Source organism: Anomaloglossus baeobatrachus, chromosome 4 (assembly GCF_048569485.1).
Source record: "Anomaloglossus baeobatrachus isolate aAnoBae1 chromosome 4, aAnoBae1.hap1, whole genome shotgun sequence".
Classification (NCBI taxonomy): domain Eukaryota; kingdom Metazoa; phylum Chordata; class Amphibia; order Anura; family Aromobatidae; genus Anomaloglossus; species Anomaloglossus baeobatrachus.
Window position 1 is genome coordinate 279,819,548 of NC_134356.1, and position 16,961 is coordinate 279,836,508.

A 16,961-nucleotide genomic window follows, 5' to 3' on the forward strand; every position below is an offset into this window, starting at 1 on the left:
CTCCTAAACCGAATCAAGAAATGAAAATCATTACAAAGAACTTCCTCAAACGAAGTCCATAAGAAAATTTGTTTTTGACAGCATCAATCTGTGTGAGCATACCCTAAAGGAGCAACATCTTTTCTTGATAGGAGCAGTCAGTTCATCAATGCTGCAGGGCATTCGGAAAGGAGTTTCAGATGAGCCAATTCCTTTAGGGCTGGTGCAGCGGACCTTAGATTCCCTCATCTGAGAGAATCGGGTCAATTATGCAACTGACGCTCTGATCAAACTGTTGTCAGAGTTTGATCAGAGTGTCAGCGTAGTGTGATCCGATTCTCTTTGATAAGGTGAAGATGGGGAAAAAATGTCCCCATCTTCTCCATGGAAAGCGGACTGCACTCAGATGTCCTCCGAATGCAGTCCAATGGTTTCCACACACTTATTGACTTGCATGGGCATGTGCGATCCGATAATTAGATCAAACCAGGACATGGAGCAAATGTTTGGTTTTTTGGGCTTTTTTTTGTGTATGTGTTACAGATCTAAGGCTATGTGCGCACTAGAAAGAGCCTTTTTCTTAAGAAAAATCCGGACCCTCTGAAAGAATCCCGCACCCGCGGTTTTGCCGAGGATTTTCCGCGGATTTTCCGCAAATTGGTCCTTGCGGTTTTTACCATTATCTATGACAAAAACCCCAGGTACCTGCAGAAAAGAAGTGACATGCTTATTAATTCCACAGTGGAAAATCCGCGGGTATAAAAAACGCAGTGTGTGCACAGCATTTTTTCAAACCCATAGGATTTGCTGGGGAATGACTGCAGCAATGTTAGACACATTTTCTGCAGCAAATCCGCGGTAAATCCGCAGCGTGCGCACAGGTCCTAAAGCTTTTCTTTCTATAGTGGTGCTTTTTAAGTTTGTGAACCCTTCACAGTTGCTCATATTTTTGCATAAATTTAACCTAAAACTACATCAGATTTTCACCCAAGTCCTAAAAGTAGATAAAGAGGACCAAATGAAACAAATTAGTATAAGTCAAAAGTATTATTTTGTCATATTTACATGAAAATAATCCAGTATCACAAATCTGAGAGTGGCAAAAGTATGTGACCCTTTAGGCTACGGCTACACGGCGCCTTTCACCACTACAGCTGTCACATGACCAAAGTTTGCTCATCAGCGCTGCTATATCTTGGTGCTATAGCAGTGAATGCAGTCACGTTGTGACAACTATTGTGCACTACCTCGACGTGCAAGTTGTAAAACATCCAACTGTCTCTGATTTTTTTTTTTGAAGGTGAAGTTAGTCTGGTGTATTCAATCAATACGGGTGTGAGTGGTGACTATTTTTGTAAATAGCAGGGATTTATCAAAGTCTGATCGTCACAAGATTTTTGTAGAAATGTGTCATAGCACTAAAAAAGGAGATTTTTAAGGACCTCAGTAGGAGAGTTGTTGACGCTCAGCAACCTGGAGAAGGTCGCAAGACCATCTCTAAGGGTATATGCATAGACTTCTTTTAGCGTAGAAAACGCCAGCAGTGTTTTTTTTCTGAAGCATCTTTTGGCGGGTTTTCTGTTGTGGCCTTCTTGCGGCTTTCTTATTAATTTTTTTTTTTTTAAAACTCCTTTTGTATAAACATAATGAGTATTTAAGTTGAAGTTGCCTGAAAAAATGCCCTGGTCACTTAACATTTTCAGAGTTTTTAAAGCCTGAAGAAATTAAAAAAAAAATTGATAAGACTGAATATGCACAGCTAATTGTTTAGACATTGCAATGTTTATTTTCTTCATTCTTTTAAGCACTTTTTTAGGTGGGTTTCGAGCAGTCGCACCTGAAAAATTGTAATTTACCCATACCCTAAATCTGTCTGACTGTAGATGTTTGCATCCAAACCCTTTATTCAGTGTGCACATGTTAAGTATTTGGTGAGGGGTTTTTTTTACGCAAAACCAGGAGTGGGTGAAAATTGCAGAAGTGGTGCCCGTGTTTCTATTATACTGTTTTCTGACTGTTTCACTCCTTTTTTGGCTTACATATATTGAGGTAAAAAAACCCTCAATATGTGCACACTGCCTAAAGCCGGGGCCACACGGGGATTACTGCAATCCCCTCGCATTACACCTGGCTCACGCTGGCAGTACAGCAGAGCCAAGTGTCCCTGCGACTGAGATCCGATCATGCGATCGGACCTCAGCTGCGGGGGGCGGGCCGACGCTTAGGAGGGGAAGGCCGGTGCTGGGAGGGAGGGATTTATCTCCCTCTCTCCTCTGTAGCCGGCTATTTCCATTGTCGCCCTGCACTCGCGGTACACCGGTGTGCGATATTTCTCTCTTGGCCCATAGACTTGAATGGGTGCGAGAGAAAAAAGGAACGCATTACAGTTGCAGCATGCTGCGATTGTTTTCTCGGTCCGGTTAGGGCTGAGAAAATCGATCGTGGGTGCTGACGCATAGGCTAATATTGGTTCGAGTGGAATGCATTTTTATTTTTTTTTAATCGCACTCCACTCGCACAGATTTTCATGCCGTGTGGCTTAGGCCTAAAAGGTTTGTACGAAAACATCTACAGTCAGACAGTTTTTGTATAAATTAAAGTAATTCAAGACCATTAATACCCTACTTAGTCGTGGTCAATCATCATAGAATACTCCAAGATTAAGGCATGTAATAGTGTGTGAGGTAACAAAGGCACTAAAGGTAATCTCTAAGCAACAAAAGGCCTCTCTTAAATTAGCTAATGTAAATGTTATCATCAGTTGGACACTGAACAATAAAGTTATGCATGACAGAATTAGGCTATGTGCGCACGTTGCGTAAATACATGCAGTTACGCTGCGCTTTGTAGCGCAGCGTAACTGCATGTGTCCTGCGGCCCCTGCACAGTCTATGGAGATTGTGCAGGGGCCGTGCGCACGTGGCGTTTTAGAGCGCAGCGCTTCGGCTTCTGCCGAAGCGCTGCGTTCTAAGAAGTGACATGTCACTTCTTCCGTGCGCTTTGCCGGCAGCTCCTGCTCTGTCTATGGCAGGAGCTGCAGGCAGAGCGCATGGAATCGGCTTTTTTTTTTGTTTTCACTACGGACATTTCTGGAGCGATTTAAAGCGCACGTGTGCTGTTCAGATCGCTGCAGATATTTCTGCAGGGCTAGTACGCAACGTGCGCACATAGCCTTACTGTAAATGAAAAAAGCTGCTGCTCCCCAACAGACCATTGCTGCCCATCTACCATTAGCTAAGGGATCGCCTGCACAATCCCAGAAGGCTATTAGAACAATTATATATATTTTTTCTAAATAAGTCCTAAATAGAGCTTTTTAGTTTAAAAAGGACCATTCACCACTTGTTGCATGTTAAACTGGCTACCTCATGATAAAGGAGCTAAGGGCCTAATAAAACCTAGATTTCCATTTACTTTTTGCCTCTTTCACATTCTTCAGGTATTAGGCTCCTTTCACATTGCGTTTTACCTTCCGCTCCCAGGTCCCGTCGGAGGATCCGTCCGAACCGCCCCTCCCCCCACTCTGCCAAGCGTGTTCCAGACGCATGCGCCCGGCAGGGCCATTCACTATTATGGAGCGCACTGCGTTAGCGTGTGCTCTGTTTTGTGCCATTTTGTGTATATATACGTTTCTGCAGACGGACACCCGAACGTAGGTGGACTACGTTCGGGTGTCCGTCTGCAGAAACGTATATGTGCACAAAATGGCACAAAACAGAGCACACGCTAACTAAGTGCGCTCCATAATAGTGAATGGCCCTGCCGGGCGCATGCGTCTGGAACACGCTTGGCAGAGTGGGGGAGGGGTGGTTCGGACGGATCCTCCGACGGGACCTGGGAGCGGAAGGTAAAACGCAATGTGAAAGGGGCCTAAGAAGGTGGCATCATACATTGGGATTTGTTTTCCAAGTGCCCCCCTGTGAAGGTCAGAACTTTCTTTTTCACAGTGATCTGGCAAGATTAATCTCAATGCCAGGGCTTTCTTCCCTACAGGCATTGGAAGAGGAGGAGAGCTGTGCTATAATGTCTTACATACTTGCTGTAGATCTATCCCAGGTATCTGGGTATAATGTCTGATACCTCAGATCCATAGTTGTATGTGACAAGCACTGTAATGTCATTGATTATGAATGTCACTACAGCTCAGGAAGACAATAGCTGCAACGTGGAGCAATGATGAAGATGAGCGTGCAAGCAATGTTTGTTACATACCATGCTTTGAATCTATGTCAGGAATCTGGACATTATTTCCTGATACCTTGGATGTATCCACAGCGCTGCATCTAATGACATCACAGTGGAGTTTTCCTCTCATTTGATACGATACACTTTATTGATCCCGTGGGAAATTATGGTATCACAGCAGCACAACTTAGGGGTGCTTCACACACAGCGAGATCGCTATTGAGATCGCTGCTGAGTCACGGTTTTTGTGACGCAGCAGTGACCTCATTAGCGATCTCGCTGTGAGATCGCTGCTCGTTACACACAGCCTTGGTTCTTTTTTTATTGTTGCTCTCCCGCTGATAAGCACACATCGCTGTGTGTGACAGCGAGAGAGCGACGAAATGAAGCAAGCAGAGAGCAGGAGCCGGCATATGGCAGCCTGTGGTAAGCTGTAACCAGGATCAACACTAGTAACCCACAAGGAATTACAAGGATGCTATACCGTCAATAAAAATCTCTTTATTATTCCTTATATCATTAAAAAACACACAATAGCAAGAGTATTCGCACAGCAAACAATCAGGGAAGTGGAAATCACAATTACAACCCTCCTAACAGGGGGAGGGGTTAGTGCAAGCACATCGACACTATCAATGTATTTTAGACAGTTATAATATTCCCAAAGGAGTATTGGTTAGTTAATTAATGGAGGTAGAGTCAATCCGTGAGAAACAGTCCATATACGGACACCAAGTTTTTTCCCCAAAGGGAGTATTAGTTTCTCCACCACAACCTCAACTCAGATAAGTCAATAATTCTTCAAATCAGCATTGCAATAGCTACATCAATTTAATTACTCTGACATCGCTGGAATAAGCCCATGAGGAAGCATCCCACAGTAGTGTAATAACAAGAGGGGATACTTTTATAAATTCACTATCCTAGCCTGGAATAAACAGATTGCATAGGCAGACCACACTCCCCCCCCCCCCCCCCCCCCCCCATACACTTCCTCTGCTTAGATGGAACTCACAATCGTTAGACTCTATCCATAAATGGACACAGCATGATTTATGTCAGAGCCAGCTATGTATCAGATATAAGAATCATCAGAGTCACAAACCTGAGTAATCAAGTGTCAGTGCGCCCGCAGCCACCACACCTCTATGCGTTTCAACTGCTTCTTCTTCATGAGGCAGAAGAAGAAGCAGTTGAAACGCGTAGAGGTGTGGTGGCTGCGGGCGCACTGACACTTGATTACTCAGGTTTGTGACTCTGATGATTCTTATATCTGATACATAGCTGGCTCTGACATAAATCATGCTGTGTCCATTTATGGATAGAGTCTAACGATTGTGTGTTCCATCTAGGCAGAGGAAGTGTATGGGGGGGGGGGGGGGAGTGTGGTCTGCCTATGCAATCTGTTTATTCCAGGCTAGGATAGTGAATTTATAAAAGTATCCCCTCTTGTTATTACACTACTGTGGGATGCTTCCTCATGGGCTTATTCCAGCGATGTCAGAGTAATTAAATTGATGTAGCTATTGTAATGCTGATTTGAAGAATTATTGACTTATCATCTGAGTTGAGGTTGTGGTGGAGGTGGAGACAATGTGGAGAAACTAATACTCCCTTTGGGGAAAAAAAAATGGTGTCCGTATATGGACTGTTTCTCACGGATTGACTCTACCTCCATTAATTAACTAACCAATACTCCTTTGGGAATATTATAACTGTCTAAAATACATTGATAGTGTCGATGTGCTTGCACTAACCCCTCCCCCTGTTAGGAGGGTTGTAATTGTGATTTCCACTTCCCTGATTGTTTGCTGTGCGAATACTCTTACTATTGTGTGTTTTTTAATGATATAAGGAATAATAAAGAGATTTTTATTGACGGTATAGCATCCTTGTAATTCCTTGTGGGTTACTAGTGTTGATTCTATTGTTTAAGATGCTGTCTAAATAGGTAGTAAAATGTGGTTAGTGTGGTTTCCCAAGCTGTAACCAGGGTAAACATCGGGTAACCAAGGTGGTTACCCGATATTTACCTTCGTTACCAGCCTCCGCCGCTCTCGCTGCCAGTGCCGGCTCCTGCTCTCTGCACATGTAGCTGCAGTACACATCGTGTAATTAACCCGATGTGTACTGTAGCTAGGAGAGCAGGGAGCCAGCGCTAAGCAGTGTGCGCGGCTCCCTGCTCTCTGCACATGTAGCGACGTTATGATCGCTGCTGCTTCTGCTGTGTTTGACAGCTAAGCAGCGATCATAACAGCGACTTACTAGGTCGCTGTTACGTCACAGAAAATGGTGACGTAACAGCGACGTCGTTATCGCTGTCGCTATGTGTGAACCCAGCCTTAAAGAAGTGTCTGTAGAGGCAAGAGTGAAGAGATCAATGTCAGATAAGATTAGATACCGCAGTCAACAGATCACAGTGAAAGACTTTTTACAGTTTATCTAGGTGTTTTCATTTTTTTCTTACCTAATATACTTGCTGTCTTATTATTGGGCAGCGTCATACAGAGATTATCAATGTCCCCATTGGGGCTCCCAATCTAAATTCCCAATCGGTATGCCTGGAGTGTGGGAGGAAACCCATGCAAACACAGGGAAATCATACCAACTCCTTGCGGATGTACAAGTTTTATTAAATTCTTTAGTCCCTTTATCATGAGGTAGCCAGTTTAACATGCAAAAAGTGGTGAAAGGCTGTCTTTAAATGAGAAGCATGATTGTTGGAGTAAGGCTGCTTTCACACTACGTTTAATTTAACATGCGTCATGAACGTTTTTTAACGCAAAAACGGATCCAAAGCAAATGCGTTTTCATTTCAATGCATTTGCAATGGACTCGCGTCAACATGCGTTACCTCGCGTTTGCGTGCGTTACAATGAGGATCCAGCGACTTGCAGTTTAACTTTTTTCAAAAACGCTACTTGTATTGTTTTTGAACTGCGTCCAAATACTGCAAATCGCTGGATCCTGACTAAACAGCACGCAAACGCATGTGAACGCTGGCATGCTGATAGACAGGATACTGCTTGCTCTACTGAGCATGCCCAGAAACCAGCCTGGCGTGATCAGTCTCTCTCTCCCCCTCCCTCTCTCTCCCCTGCCTGAGAGCAGCGGACGCTCGTAACCAAGGTAAATATCGGGTAACCAAGCAAAGCGCTTTGCTTAGTTACCCGATGTTTACCTTGGTTACGTGTGCAGGGAGCAGGCAGCCCGGCTCCTAGCAGCTACAGACGCTCGTAACCAAGGTAAATATCGGGTATCCAAGCAAAGCACTTTGCTTAGTTACCCGATGTTTACCTTTGTTACCAGCGTCTGCAGCTGTCAGATGCCGCCTCCCAGTCTATCACATTCAGTTCCCCTCACTCCCAATCTCATGACTCCAATGCCCGCCCATAAACTTCAAGTGGCAGGATCCTGCAAATAAAACATGCGTTTTTCTTTGTAAAAACAGGATCCACTTTTACAGCAAAAAAACGTTCATGACGCATGTTAAAAAAACGTAGTGTGAAAGCAGCCTAAGAAAAAGATTACATTATAGTATAAAACATTTATATCATGTGAATACCAGCTGGTAGTATAATTGTTTGGTCCTATTTTGTTGCATCTGGGACAGCATGACTTGCCATCATTGCTGGAACAACAAATTCTCAATTATACCTATAAGTTCTAAGGGAAAATGTCAGGACATCTGTCCATGAGCTGAATCTCAAGAGAATTGTGGGACATGCAGCAAGACGAAGACTCAAAGCACACAAGTTGTTTTATAAAACTATGGTTGAAGAAGAAGAAAGTTTAAAGGTTGCTAATAGCTAAGGAAATAGTACTGCCCTTAATCCTATAGAAATGATGTAGCACGACTTGACCTTCATGGGAGAGCACCCAACAACATAACACAGCTGAAGCTGTTTTGTAGGGAGGAAGCGGCTAAAATTCCTCCAAGCCGATGTGCAGAAATAATCAACGATTACCAGAAATGTTTAGATTCAGTTATTACCGCAAAAGGCCCAGATACTGAAAGCAAAGGCTCACCTACAATTGTCACTCACAGGTATGGGATATTGGCTCATTTTACTGATAAATAAATGACAGTCTAATACGTTTGTCATTTGTTTCTTTTTCTAATTTTAGGACTTGCAAATTACCTCAGATTTTCACATGTCAAATTTATGTAGCAATATGGAAAATTCTGAAGGGTTCACAAACTTTCAAGCACAAATGTAGATGTTGTCGGTGTTTGCTCCAATTTTGGTTTATAGAGCCACTTGTAAAATACTTACCAGAAAACACAAGTTTTCTAAGGCTTTAAAGGGGTTGTCGACTATTTGTAATGACCCCTTCTTAAATATGTACTACTTTTGTGTAAATTGAAATGAACCGATACTTGCCTTCTGCACTGATGGTGTTCCTGCGCTATCGGCCCATGGTCTCCCAAGACTTGTGTGATGTTATGCCAGTAGAGCACAGCCACCAATCAGTGACTCTTAATGGGCTGCTTCGCTCATACTGCAGCCCCAGACATGAGCACTGATTATGCCACTTGAGCACCTCAGCCACCGTCACACAAGCCCTGGGAGACCTAGCGCTGTTTTATTTTTATTCTTGGAAGGGGTTGTCCAAGTATTGGACAATTCCTTTAATAGTAACATGAATTAATGCCATGTGTTAAAGAATATATAAAGTCTTTGTTTAAAGAACAATTACCGTGTTTTTCCAAAAATAAGCCCTCCCCCAAAAATAAGCAGGGATTTTCAGAGCAAGGCTTAAATATAAGCCTCCCCCAAAAATAAGCCCTAGTCGTGGATTAATAATGAAGTATCCATGCTGCTAAAAAAGTTAGATACTGCAAGACACTTCATTATACACAGCGGGCACACCGTAATCACACTCACCCGACGCTGGGCACCGCCACACACAATCAGCTCTCTCACACAAACACACAATCAGCTCTCACACAAACACACAATCAGCTCTCACACAAGCACACAATCAGCTCTCACACAAGCACACAATCAGCTCTCACACAAGCACACAATCAGCTCTCACACAAGCACACAATCAGCTCTCACACAAGCACACAATCAGCTCTCACACAAGCACACAATCAGCTCTCACACAAGCACACAAAATCAGCTCTCACACAAGCACACAAAATCAGCTCTCACACAAGCACACAATCAGCTCTCACACAAGCACACAATCAGCTCTCACACAAACACACAATCAGCTCTCACACAAACACACAATCAGCTCTCACACAAGCACACAATCAGCTCTCACACAAGCACACAATCAGCTCTCACACAAGCACACAATCAGCTCTCACACAAGCACACAATCAGCTCTCACACAAGCACACAATCAGCTCTCACACAAGCACACAATCAGCTCTCACACAAGCACACAAAATCAGCTCTCACACAAGCACACAAAATCAGCTCTCACACAAGCACACAAAATCAGCTCTCACACAAGCACACAAAATCAGCTCTCACACAAGCACACAAAATCAGCTCTCACACAAGCACACAATCAGCTCTCACACAAGCACACAATCAGCTCTCAACAAACACGCACACACATATCCGATCTCACACACATAATCAGATCGCACACATACTCACCACATCCAGCAACACCAATCTCTTCTCGCCGGCAGAATCCTGAGAGGCAGTGCCGTGGAGCGCAATGACCTGCCGCCATAGGACCTGCGGACACACGTGATTTCCTCCCATCATTCTTTGCTGCTGGAAGCGCTGGATGTGATGTGAGTGTGCACGCGATCTGCTGTGTGTGTCAGGGTGTCAGCCAGCAGCAGGGGAGAATTGCGTGCAGCACCCACCGGAGATCACAGGAGGACCTGGGAGCCACAGAGACATCCTGGTCTGGTGAGTATGAGTCTCCTGGGAAGTGGGGGTCTGCATTTTGGGGGGTAAACTTACCCCTTAACCGTGTTTCCCCAAGAATAAGACCTCCAAAAATAAGCCCTAGTGCTTTTTTGGGGGGCAAAAAAAAATATACGACAGTGTCTTATTTTTGGAAAAACATGGTATATAGCAATCTCTGGCATCTTGGTTCCATCTCCTCGATATCCTGATGAAATCTTCTTTCTCCTTGCTTTTCGGTTACCGCACCAAGGTTTTCAGGGGAGTAGTCCAAATGGAACTTCAAATTGATCAGACACCCCCAAGGATTTGAAACATTTCAGCATGTTCTCCTTGATGGACTTACATTTTGGATCTTTGTTACCTACAATTTTCTTCACTACTTCTTTAAAAGAATCTCAAACCCTTTTCTCATCAGCTTTCATTTTTGTTTTGAACTTTTTTGAGTTTCCGAATATCCAGACCCCCAAAAATGCCTTCCTTTACTTATGCAAAGGACAGTCCCTGAAATTCTTTTTCAATAGAGCGTTCACAAACTGCTTCAGTGGTCCAAGCTTAATGTGGAAAGGTGGCAGAAAAACATTATTGGGGATCAAGTAAACTTTCTGCAACTGTGTTCTTGAGTTCAGGTTGCAAACATGTTCCCTTGGCCAACTTTTTTTGGTTCCAGTGGGGAGTTCCATCCTGGCTGCCCCTTTCACACAAAAAACATGGGTACTTTGTGTATCCACCTGCCTATGAGCAAAGAGAGCTTTCAGATCACATCTTGATCATTATTGATACTAGTAATTAAGTTTCTTGATGATAAAGTCTAAATTGTCATAGCTTTTCTTCAAGTGCACAGAATGTCTTACAGGTACTGGAGCATACTTGCTGCCATTGTGCAGTAGCAGCTTTCAGACTTTTTTTTTACATTTTTTCCATCAGCCCAGGAACATCCCTGCACTAGAGTACAATCTTGAGAAAAGTATGGAAGGAAGGCGGGGGCCACACAGGGACTAATGCGATCCTCACATGACACTCGGCTCACGTTGGCAGTACAGCAGGAGTCACTGCGACTGAGGTCCCATCATGCGAGCGGACCTCAGCTGCGGGGGACGGGCCGGCTCTGAGGGGAGGGAGGGGTTTATTGCCCTCTCTCCTCTGTAGCCGGCTATTGCCATTCTTGCCCTGCACTCGCGGTACACCGGTATACTGCGAGTGCAGTGCGATCTTTCTCTCGCCCTATAGACTTGAATGGGTGCGAGAGAAAGAGTCTCACGTTACAGTCGCAGCATGCTGCGATTGTTTTCTCGGTCCGATTGGGGCCGAGAAAATAATCGTTTATGGGTGCTGACACACAGGTTAATATTGGTCATAGTGGAATGTGATGTTTTAGCGCATTCCACTAGGTCCGATTTTCATGACGTGTGGCTTAGGCCAAATTCCTTTTTTCTGCTTCTGTGCCATGAAAAACAGGTACCATTGACTAGCAGGTTCTTTTCCTTTATTCTAGAGCCTAAGGCTATGTGCCCACACTGCTGAAAATTCGCGGAATTTGCTGCGATTTATCCGTGGATTTCTCAAAAATCTGCAGTACAGCGAGTCCCCAGCCATTTCTGTGGTATTTTGGAACTGCTGTGCCCATGCTGCGTTTTTTTCCGAAGCGGCAAAATAATGCGGATTTCCCTGCGGAAAAATCTGCAGCATGTGAATTATTCCTGCAGATTTTTCTGCAGGGTCCCTTACTTACCTGCCTTGATGGCAGACACCGGAGTCACTTCCTCCAGTGCAGAGGAGCGCGGTGGAGCCAGGAGCAGGAGGTGGGCGGGGCCTGCACAAGCTCCGGTCATGTGACAGCCGGAGCTAGTTTAGGCCTGCCCACCTCCTGCACAGTGCAGACACGGCCGGAAAGTGAAGTGCTGCGTGATGGAGGTAAGTATGAACTCCCGATCACTCCAGCACTTGTTCTGCATTGAGGATGCAGTGCCGAAGCCATGGTACTGTATCCTCAATGCAGAATGACCGCAGCATATCCGCAGGACATTCCGCAAATAAACTGCAGCATGGAAACAGACAAAAGTTGTGCTGCGGTTTTCTGGGAGCTCCTGCGGAATGTCATGTGGATATATCCCCAGGACACTTTCCCCATGGGCACATAGCCTTAGTCTGTGTGCACATGGTGCATTTTTTTCACAAATCTGCATGCTTATCCTGAAGCCAGCAAAGTCTGAGATATCTGAAGTGTTGTGCCCACATTTCTTTTTTTTCCCTTGCAGATTTTGTTGCAGAGAAAACTCAGCTGCATGTCAAATGTTGGGGCGTTTTTTTCCTGCGTTTTATTTAGCCCTTCCACCCATTGACTTAATTAAACTGCATGGCACAAAAACACCTGAAAACACATGCATTTTGAGGTGCGTTTTTCTGGCAGAAGGTGCAGATATCATGCAGAAAATGTCTACACCAAATCTGCAGCGTGTACGTACCTTAAAAGTTCTGCAAAATGGTGTGGAAGGTCCATGTCCCTGACTAAATAATTTAATTTTTGCTGTGGAAAAAAAAAGCTGTGGTTCATTGGGAGTACTGTGAAAGTTCCTCAGAATCCTGGTCTTCATGTTCTGAATCTTCTGAAATGGGTGTATCTTCAGGTTTCTGTGGAGGTGACGTGACCGGTATTCCTGGACAGTGAGGTATAGGGTGAACCGCTGCCGGGAGGACTTGGTATGTAATTTCCTTATATTTAATATTGAATCCCTGGACGTAGTAGTCATCACTATGATTTTGCGGTTCCCTCCAGATTGTAGTTACGCCAAATCCAAACAGAAAATATGTAGCGGAACTTATTCCTAAGCACATATACCACATCTTGATATATTCAAAGGTATTTTGTGAAATCGGCTCTAAAAAATCCATGCCAATTCTGCCAGGTGTAAACCCAGTTGAAAGGTGGCCATACATATTAGATATAAGTTGCCAGATGGTTAAACAACCATTGAGCAAATGTTCCATGTGTTTAACCATCGTTCCTCTGAAGACTGGAGTGATGATAAATTGCTGGATTTAAAGTTCATTTTAGATAGATTAAAAATCTTTCAGATATTTTGTTGAATGATTGCTCATGTATCGACTGCATTTCAAACATATCTGACTTTGTTCTTATTTTTTACGACTAGACACAGATTCCATGTTTTGAGGAGTTGTAATACATCATAGAAGGTGTCTACGAGTTAAAGGGAACCTGTCAGCAGAAATTTTGCCCTAAACCTAAACGTTTCCCCTTCTGCAGCTCCTGGGCTGCATTCTAGCAATGTTCCTATTGTTATTCTGCCCCCTTTTAGATCAAAATAAATAGTTTATAAAGTGGTACCTTTCAGTTTGAAAATCTTGTTAATTCTACCACGGGGGCGGGCTGTCTGTTGTCAGTTACTGTCCCTCCTGCCGCTTTAGGCTAAGTTCACACTTCCGTTGTTTTGCATCAGTCACATGCGTTGCTTGACGCATGTGACTGATGCGTTGTACAACGGATGACAACGGTGACAAAGAAAAGAATTTCTTTGTCGGACTCCGTTGTGTGCGGGGGGGCAGAGTTCAGGGGGCGGAGCTGAGGACGTCAGTGCCGCGGTCTGCAGGGCTGGGGGCAACTGTGTGTGTGTGTGTGTGTGTGTACACATGCGGAGTGCAGGAGGGGGCGGAGCCGAGTGGGGAAGTGTCGGCCTCCTTGCACACTGTATCCAGGGTAAATATCGGTTAAAAGCAAAGCACTTTTTGCTTGGTTACCCGATATTTATCTTGGATACCAGCTTAGCGCGGGCTCCCTGCACCCGTAACCACTGTAAATATCGGGTAACTAACCAAAGCGCATTGCTTGGTTACCCAATGTTTATCCTGGTTACGAGGGCGGGGAGCCAGAGAGCGCATGCGCAGCGAAATCCTACGGATCGCGCTGCTCAAAAAATGTTACATGCTGCGTTGCTCCCGCCCGGCGGTCAGTTAAAAAACGACTGACCGCGACGCAGCGGATGCAACGCAGCATCATCAGTCACAATCCGTCACTAATAGAAGCCTATGGGGGAAAAACAGGATTCCTGCAAAATATTTTGCAGGATACCGTAATTCCTCAAGGCTACGGATTGTGACTGAGGCAAAACAACGGAAGTGTGAACTTAGCCTTAGGCCGTCCCCCAACGCTCATTTACATACCTCAGGACGCCGCCCAGTGCGTCCGAGGTCTCGCGCATGCGCCGTGCCACTGTAGCAGGACTGTGCATGGTTTACCGCTGGTGACGATGCGCAGGCACGAGATTATGGGCGGCGCTGTGATTTTCATCAGCAAGCTCCCGCCCATAATCTCGTGCCCGCGCTTTCCCCTCTGCCTCCACCGTTCTGCGCATGCCCTGGCCAGATGATCGGTGGTGTCCTGCTCCGCTCCTCCCATCTATTTCCTGTTCCAGGGCTAGATGGGAAAGAGGTGATGTGGGGTCATCTGGCCAGGGCATGCACAACGGTGGAGGCAGAGGGGAAAGCGCGGGCACGAGATTATGGGCGGGAGCTTGCTGATGAAAATCACAGCGCCGGCCATAATCTCGTGCCTGTGCAACGTCACCAGCGGTCCCACTGTGCACAGTCCTGCTACAGTGGCACGGCGCATGCGGGAGACCTTGGACGCACTGGGCGTCGTCCTGAGGTATGTAAATGAGCGTTGGGGGATGGCCTAAAGTGGCAGGAGGGACAGTAATGGACAACAGACAGCCCGCCCCCGTGGTAGAATTAACAAGATTTTCAAACTGAAAGGTACAAGTTTATAAACTTTTTATTTTGGTCTAAAAGGGGGCACAATAACTATAGGAATCTTGCTAGAATGCAGCCCAGGAGCTGCAGAGGGGGAAACGTTTAGGTTTAGGGCAAAATTTCTGCTGACAGGTTCCCTTTAAGAATGAAGATGCATAAATCTCCACACGATGGTGACGTCTTGGAAGTGATCTGCTCTTTGGTAATAACAATGAGTAGAAGTAATTGAGACTCTTGTACAGAGCAGTAGTATGTAGAGTCGATCTCTCTATTAGTAGCCTACAAATAGGCAGAGCCGGGCTTGTAGTTGGCCACACGGGCTTCGAATTTTTCTCATGTGATGAATGGAAGCTAGCTCTGAGGCCCCCTGACAATAGGCTCCCCTGCAGAGTGCCACAGTGCTTTTCTCTAAAGATGCGAAATGCATCACTGAGCATGAGCTTCAAGAGGAGTTTGTCAAAAGTGAGCCAGGCCTCCAGTGAATCATAGTTATTGTAGAGGTCTCCCGAGCATTTAATCAATAGCTCCAATAATCGGCCATACATAATTTATTCGTCTGGAGCTCATTAAGTGGCAATAAATCTAAATGCTAAATTATTTCTTTTCAAATTGCAATTCTACTAAACCCACAGCCTTGTCCTGTGCCCCTGCGATTGCACTGTAAGCACACACCACCCGGCAGCATGTCATTCTTACGTGTTTTCTTCCTAGAGGGTTATGTTTATATGCGCCAACAAAATTACAAGCTATGGAAATACTTCAAGTTGTGAGTCTTCATGTCACTTAAGGTGAAGAACTGACAAAAATGAAAAAGGAAACTTTTTAATTTTTTTTTTTTTAAAAAAAAAATTAAATATAAATTGATCGTTCGAGGTTAATAGAGCATAAAATCTGTCCGTAGTGATCTTAAAGTGAGTCTCAACCCTCAAAACTGCTGATGGTGCAGTATAGGTGATGGGAAAAGCAGTGGAAACATACCGATGTGCATGGTCATGCTGGCTGGAATGCGAGGAATTCAAGCCTTAATCCACCTTACACTGTTATTGTAAGTGCCCAGGGGCGGTCCCGTCCTGTGCCATGTCCCAGGCTTTCTGCACCGAACGCTTCCTAACCTCTACCCGTCAACTAATGGCTGTAGTATGGAAGCGGGAGACCTTTAAAGCTGTCACTTGAGCACAGAGAAGGAGCTGTGGACATCGCACAAAGGACTGCTACACTTGTGTGGGGCTTACATTTTGAGTTCATTGGTCATGGTATGCACATATCTATGCTTCACCTGCTGTCGTCACCAGTCAAATACCAATATCAAATGTTTGAGGTTCAATACTGCAGGCGGACTCCCCTTACTGTGCATCATCCATGTGCTGTCCGTTATTTAGCGATTATCCCCAAATGTTTAGCATTTGTTATAGACGTATCCTCATCAAAACTTTTTGCAGGATAAACACTCCAAGTGGGGTCACAGGAGGCAGAGGTTGTGCTTGCAGCCGCGGCGGGTTAGTAGCGTCAGCCGCAGCGGGTCCGTGGTGGCAGCGGCGGTCAGTGGCAGCGGCAGTCAGTGGTGGCAGGAGCTGCGGCGGGTCTGTGGTGGGAGTCGTGGTGGGAGCTGCAGGTGACAGGTGGAGCAGGCCGGTGAAGTAAGTGTCTCGGTGTGTCCGCGGTCCCGCTTCAAATGATGGCGCCTGGAGCGGCGTGTGCGCAAATGGCGCTCTCATCCAAGAGCTCCATCTGCGCACGCGCTGACTCCCGTCGCCATCATTTGAAACTGGGACCGCGGAAACACTGGGACACCTGCCGCACAGCCGCCCACCCGAAGCACAGAGTGACAGCGAGCAGGCCGCCCGCACAGAGAGGCAGGCGGCACCGACAGGCACCCGGCTGCCTGCACGCCCCGCACGCACAGAGAGGCAGCTGGCACCGACAGGCACATGGCTGCCTGCACGCCCCGCACGCACAGAGGCAGCCGGCACCGACAGGCACCCGGCTGCCTGCACACCGCCCGCACGCACAGAGAGGCAGCCAGCACCGACAGGCACACGGCCACCAGAATGCACCCGGTCGGCGCACAAACAGAACCCCAATAAGCTGGATTCGGATTTAAGACGCACCCCTCATTTTCCTCCCAAATTTTTGGGAGGAAAAGTGCGT

The 16,961-nt window shown here is 45.7% G+C and overlaps 1 protein-coding gene across 3 annotated transcripts in view; it reads left to right on the top strand.

Moving 5' to 3' along the window:
* FRS2 (fibroblast growth factor receptor substrate 2) overlaps positions 1–16,961 on the top strand; it is a 117,591-nt gene that overhangs the window by 13,952 nt on the left and 86,678 nt on the right. The window contains exon 2 of one of the 3 annotated variants that reach the window (XR_012753032.1): positions 12,674–12,746. The exons of the other annotated variants lie outside the window; for them this stretch is intronic. The gene's annotated coding sequence lies outside the window, so the exon portion shown is untranslated. The remainder of the gene's footprint in view (positions 1–12,673; positions 12,747–16,961) is intronic. 3 annotated transcript variants of the gene reach the window in all.